Source organism: Chenopodium quinoa, unplaced genomic scaffold (assembly GCF_001683475.1).
Source record: "Chenopodium quinoa cultivar QQ74 unplaced genomic scaffold, ASM168347v1, whole genome shotgun sequence".
NCBI classification, from domain to species: Eukaryota; Viridiplantae; Streptophyta; class Magnoliopsida; order Caryophyllales; family Amaranthaceae; genus Chenopodium; species Chenopodium quinoa.
In genome coordinates this window covers 7,414,872-7,421,705 of record NW_018744239.1, presented here as the reverse complement: position 1 = coordinate 7,421,705, position 6,834 = coordinate 7,414,872, and the positions used below count along the sequence as shown (strand labels likewise).

Genomic DNA, 6,834 nt, shown 5'->3' with positions numbered 1-6,834 from the left:
TCAATAAAATTATATGAACCATCATGAAATTCCCTTTTTACATTCCAAACCAAATTAAACATTTAGTTTAATTAAACATGCTCTTAATCATGCCAATAATAAAAGTGTGGTTTATATTCAACATGCCAACATAATTAATTCCAATCATCAATTTACCACAAATAATTCATACTTCACTAATCAATCACCAACATCAATCCAATCAACAATTCCAACCAATACCTATCATGATATTATCTCGGAATTAATTAAACAAAGCCTAGCATGCCTCTATACACTTCAATAATTATCGAGTACACGAACGTACCTGGAATATGGTCTCAAAATCGCCACGACTACATAAAATCACTCGCTTGGAAATCTCCTACAACCCAAAATTACAAAGAGACATTAATACCTATTTAATATAAATTTCCAGCAATATATATACTCTTTAAATCACTTATAAACCCTCTAAAACAAGCTGAAAATTAATTTAAAACCCCTACTTTTATTCCCAATTAATGGGTAATTAAAAATCCTTTCAAGAAACATAATTCTAACCTTTATATAAAAATTCCACCTTTATAAAAACATGTAAAATTGTTGTATTTATGTTTAAAAAGACCTATTTCCATAATTCCAATCAACTTCAATCAATTTCCATCAATATACATTAATTTAGAAACCTAATGTTTTCAATTTGGGGCTTTTTACTTCAAAAACTAAATTTGAAAATTATATACATACTAATTATTATTCAAATACCATAAAATCATCACATAACCCAAAAATAATAATTAAATCAAGGCTAGATTAAAATTAAAACAAAAAAGTGTTTTTTTTTAACCACACGCACAAGGGGAGGGAGGACGGCTGCCGCCGCCTCCCACCGGCGGTTGCTGGTGGTGACTGGCCGGTGGTGGTGGTGGCAGCCGGTCACCTGTGCGGCGTGTGTGTGTGTCATGCAAGGTGAAAGCAAAAGGGGTGGGGGGAAAATTAAGGGAGAGAAAATAAGAGGGGAGAGAGAGAGTTTATCTTTGAGTATTCTCCACTTTGGACAAGGTCTAACTTGCTCATAAGATGGGTATTTAGACCCCCTTTCAAAACCTTTCTAACCTTAAATTTATTTTCTATCCTTAATGATCTCTTCTCCTATTCAAATTAGTCATTTGACTTCCTTTAAAAATTCCATTGACCAAACTACCTTTAATAAAATTATATGCTCAAAGTTTCTAAATAATAAAATAAAATATTTTCAAAGTAATTAAATAAATAAAAATAGACCTTTAATTAAAATAAACCTTTTAAATTAATAAAATACAATAAATAATTTATTTCAAATTATTTAAAAACTTCATAAAATAATAATTTAAATTAAAATACATATAAATATACGGGGTAATACAACCATCTATTGCTTGATTCAACCATAATGGAGGTTAGGGTTTCTGGGTGCATTTATTTCAAATCAATTGGATGTTCGTGCTTCTTCAATAACAATAAAATCAAATCAATTTCGAACCGAAAATCAGAAATTTGAGGTTAGGGTTTCTGATTTATTTAGCTTTACGTTATTTTTCGGTCTAATTACTTCTAAATTTGCTGATTACATTTGAGAATCGTTTTTGAATTCCCTAATTCAAGTTATTTAGGGTTTTGAGTTCAATCAATTTTTCTATTTTTGATGGTTAAGTTTTTGATTGTATCTGATTTTCTTATTCAACACGGGGATGTCCATGGAGCTAATTCTGTCAAAGTTGACCAGGAGCTTCTTCGATCTCATCCTTGTATCCCTCTTTCTCTTTACTCTCAATTTAATTGTGTAATTTCTTGATTTGCTGATTTTTTTTCATTGTCTATTGATTTGATGAAATAGTTGTTTTTTTGGGGGGTTTTAACTTAAATTTTAATTTGCTTAGGGTTGATGTTATGGAAGACTTGAAAGTGTTGTTTTGTGGAGAATTTTTTATTTGGATGTTGAATTTTTACTGTGGTGGATATTGGATTATGAGCCAGCAATTTCAGTCTAGTGATTTGGTTTATTCTCGTATTCAACCTGATTGTCGTTGGTTTGGTACGTTTTTTCTTACGAAATTGCTGTTATTTTTTATGCAAATTTGGTATAATTTCAATAATTTTTGAATTATTGTGTTTGGGTTTGGAAGAATTGAATTTGAATTTTATTGAACGTGAAATTTGTCAAATTGTATAGATGATGGTTGAATTGGTTGATATAGTTGTTTTGTGAAAGTTTCATTTGGAAAATTGGGTAAAATTGGGAATTTGGATTATAGATTAGGGTGTCTGAATTTTGTTTTCTAAATGAAGAAATGCATGATGATATGCTAATAGTTTTATTATAGGCTTGTAGATAAGAATAGAAGATGGGAATGATTATTATATGTATGTTGCTAATTTAAATGAAGAAATGCATGATGATATAACTAATGGGAATGATTGTTATACATAATGCTTCTGCACAAGGTGCCTTATATAAATGGGACAGGTCGTGTTCTTGTTTTGTGAGCACGAGGTGCATGGCCTCGTAAGGCTGCTACTGCAGCTGCTACCTTGCAAGGCTGCTACTGCAGCTGCTGCCTTGCCAAGGCTGCTACTGCATTTTATTTCCCTCTCCATTTTATTTCCCTCTCTAATTCTTGTAATCTTGGTTTGCTTGCATGAGCTTGTGTATAAAGGTTGCTGGTGATTGTTGATGCTATGTGCATGTTGAGTATAATTTCCCTCTGTCTTCCTTTTTTTAATTTTCTACATTAAGTGTTGACTGAAGTTTGGACATGGTAATATGTTGGCATTGATTTGGAATCATGGGGTAGGTTTAATTATTAGTGTGCTATGAATGCAGCTGAAGGTTATGTTGGAATTATTGGCATTGATCGTTTGCCCTTGATTTCATTTGACAGAATATGTGGGACATGAAACCAGACACAGATTTATAAACAGAGCTTCCTGATGACTATACAGCCGAGACCATATTAGCAGACTTCGCAAGGGCTCCATCCCTAGGAAATAAGTCTTCATATGGTCATAACCTGAGTTCAGTGATAGTAAGTTTTGGGGGTTTAAAATCAGATTACATAACTCAGTTTTAGGAGTCACCTTTGGTTTGTGTTTAAGCTGCATCTGTAACAACTTTAAATGCTGCATGTTATATGACTATTAATGGAATAAAAAAAAATTAAAGAAACCACTTGCAAAAACTTAGGGGAGAAAGCTAATGGCTAGAATTTTTGTATAAATTGTAAATTTTCTAAACTCATCTGACTTATGTAGATACTGAGCCACATTTCCCTATCAATTTTAGGACGGTGCCAACAGTTTTGGATGCTGGACCCCAGTTGATTGGGTGAAAATGAATGTCAGAGAAAGTGTGAGTTTTCTAAGACTGGTTCCTAGTTCCTAAATAACTCAGTTGTAACATTCTACCCCTTCAAGCTAATGTGTCGTGTTGCTGCTGATGGTTTGGTTTAAATTTCTTCCTCTTCTCTTGCAGAAAGATAGATTTGAGGTTTATGCCTTAGTTCCCGGGCTTCTTCGAGAGGAGGTATAGTATATTGCCCTTGCAGAATGAGATTTTGTGTTCCTTTTAATCATCTGGCTTGATGTTCTCTTTCTCTTGCATCCCTATTCTCCATGAAAATATTCACCTATCCTTGCAGATAGGTTTTCAGTTTCTGATTAACAATATCTGTTTGTAGTAATTAAAATATTTTGGTATGGTACAGCTTACTAAATATGAAACTCTCTTTTTTGAGCCTTTAGAATTCATATGGTTTGGTTGCTTGGGTAATGCTAACTTTTCATCACAAAAATATTCGATACCTTGGTTTCTAAGCTCTCTGACTTACCAAGGAATCTTTAAACTTAAATTTTTGTCACTAATAGATGAAGTCTCTAATTTTTGTCATTTATATATAACATTTTCATTCTCTGCCCTTTTAGTAGAAGTACCTGCATTGTTAGCTATTAGAATGTAATTATAGTTCTTTGAATGCCCGTTTTATAGTTTAGAAGTATGTAAAAGATGGAAATTAAAGTCACACATCAAACCAAATAGTGCATACTCTAAGCAGTTTCTGATATGTATGGCAGACTGTTATATATATATCAGCATTTTTGATAAGTTTAGCTAAAGTTGAGTAACCGTAGTAGCAAGAAGCTAGGCGTGCATCCATTGCCAAAGTGTCGTGTCTGGTTTACAATCTCATTTCATTGGTTTTTATTTGCTAATTGCATCTTGACTATTCTGTAGCTTTTAGGACTTGATTGGACTTGATTTTGCAATATAATAGATGGAGTCTCTAATTTTTGTCATTTATATATAACATTTGCATTCTCTGTAAGCAGTAGTGCGCTTTGCAAGTTATGATTAATTTTTGTATACTATTCGCATCAATTGAGAGTGAGTCAACTTGATTTATTTGATAATTAATATGTCACTATAGTCATCTTTGTTGTTTGCTACTGTGTGTATTCATGATTGGAGTTGGTATTGGGCATTTGATTTGTGAATTTGTTGGGCCAGGTCGTGTTTTTGTTTTGCGAGCACAAGGTGCATGGCCTCGCCAGGCTGCTACTGCAGCTGCTGCCTCGCCAGGCTGCTACTGCAGCTTCAACTGCTGTTTTGTTTATTTTGCTTCATCTGACTTTGCTTTGGTTTGTTCACGTGGGATAAAGGTCAAGGCTGACGGAGATGAGTCATCTCCTTATGTTGAATGCTGCTATGCTCCTGCTGCTATTCTGCTCTACGTTACTGCTATTCTGCTCTTGCTGCTGCTAATATTATTACAGTCGGTCTGTTTACAGTGTTTAACTATGTTTTGTAACTTTTTTTTTTCAATGAAAATTGTAATATTACAGCTTTGTATTAATGAAAATTATAAGTTTATATATATGTTAGTGTTTATATTTCAATTTATATGAAAAAAATACAAATTTTTTTTTGATTTTTTTGGGCATTATTCGCACCGGGCATTATTCGCATCGGTTCAAACCGGTGCGAATAACTTTTTTTTTTTTCCTTTTTTTTTTATAATTTTTGAAGGCATTATTCGCATCGGTTAACCGGTGCAAAGTAGTGTTATTACCACCGGTTTTGAACTTGTGCGTATAATTTCACGTATTCGCACTCCTCAAATCTAAATCGGTTCAAAACCGATGCGGAAAGCCGGTTTTGAACTGGTGTGCATTTATATTTTTCTACTAGTGTAAGGTTTGGTCGAACAGAGGGTAGGTTTGACCGAACCTTCCTGAGCCAAGTTCGACCGAATTGCTGAAATGTTCACTCGAACCTCTAAAGATTAAAAATCTTCAAATGTTCCTGACTTGAAGATTCGAACCCCATGCTTGAAGCCTTCCCCTCTAATCTTCTCCTCTTCTCTTAGCCTTTGTGCCTTCATCTACGCTTCTAATATAAGCTTGGCCAAGGAACCCTCCAATTGCTCAAGATTGCCATGAAACCCACAATGAGACAACAAAGATTACAGGAGCGAGAAAATAATGAAAGAATATATCACAAATCATTAAAAACAAGTATAATAAAGTAAATCTTTCATCAAACACACGAGAAAGCCAAGAGAGTAAAATTGAGATAAGAAAACCTAAGGAATTAAGAAAAATTAAGCCTAAAACCTAGCCTAGGAGTGACATAAATGTCACTTATTAAAAGCTTATATAATACCATTAGATCTTCAATGGTATTATTGATGCATTATTTAGTACAATTGAATGCATATATAGTACCACTATATAAATATATAGTACCACTGGAAGTTCAATGGTATTATTTGATCATTGAATGATACTAACCTAAATTTAAGATATGCATTCTTTCATGCATATGTGTAATTACATAAATGCCCCTTGTTATGGACAAGCAAATGTAGTACAATACTCCTTTTAAAATGCCTCCTCTGTTCATTCCCCAAGCAGTGAATCTAATTAGCGACCCAACTTTCCAAACTACTGCTGGTCTGGTTGTCAGACTTGACCCTTAGCTGGCCACCCTTCCAAATGTGCTTCGCTTAGACACGGTCTCTGAAAAGATGCTCCATCGTCTCCATGTGAAATTGAGAGGGATCATTCCCATCGTTACAAAGTACACAAGTTGCATCCGTGTCTATGCCTCGTTTCAGGAGTTCACTCCCTAGTGGAATGACCTTGTTCACCACCTTCTAGAGAAGGATCTTACTGCTAGAATGGCCTTCTCCTTTCCAGACCTTTTTCCAGTTCAGGATAATTTTGGGATTCTGATAACTTGTTATTTGGTATGATTTTTGGGTGCTTTTGAACCTTGATTCCTTGATAAATTGATGTCTTGGTTCATTTTCCCTCTATTTTTATACAATTTTTGTGTACCCCATGCTTCACTGGTTGTTCGTGTTTTGTTGCAATTTAGGGTCCAAAGACGACCAATTGAAACATATGGATAAAGAACCAAAGTTGAAAGCAAGAAGAGGATGGAAAGCAGCCAAGAAAAATGAGCTCGAGCTAAGATTAAGAGAAGAGACCAATGGCACAGCCTCTCCCAAGGTCTGTGTTAAACTTCCTGCCTCCTTTGGTAGTATTGAGGAGTTTGGTGTGGCGCGACCTCTCCACCCTACTTCTTTTGTTTCTGCCCCCTTTAAGCAGAATTGGAAGAAAGTGGAGGCACGACCTCTCCAGTTATTTGGAGAGCCCTCTCTTCTTGAGTGCTGGAGTTCCTGCCTGAGTTTTCACTCAAAGTGGCGCGACCTCTCCAAGGCGTGGCACGATTGCGCTTGGAATTTCTTGCGAACTTTCTAGCGGAGATTACTACGTAATTTAGGGGGATATAAATACTTCTTTGGCTTCTTT

General features: G+C 34.8%; 1 long non-coding RNA gene across 5 annotated transcripts; it reads left to right on the top strand.

Annotated features, from left to right (window-relative positions):
- Positions 1–1,391: 1,391 nt before the first annotated feature.
- Positions 1,392–4,892, top strand: LOC110694428. 5 transcript variants are annotated; one of them, XR_002505836.1, is made up of 7 exons: positions 1,392–1,523; positions 1,748–1,769; positions 1,902–2,056; positions 2,904–3,047; positions 3,305–3,370; positions 3,494–3,544; positions 4,526–4,892. It is a non-coding gene; the product is annotated as an uncharacterized LOC110694428 (long non-coding RNA). The 5 variants fall into 5 exon arrangements; XR_002505837.1 differs by lacking the exon at positions 1,902–2,056 and having other exon boundaries at positions 1,393–1,523; XR_002505834.1 differs by lacking the exon at positions 1,392–1,523 and having other exon boundaries at positions 1,530–1,769.
- Positions 4,893–6,834: the final 1,942 nt, after the last annotated feature.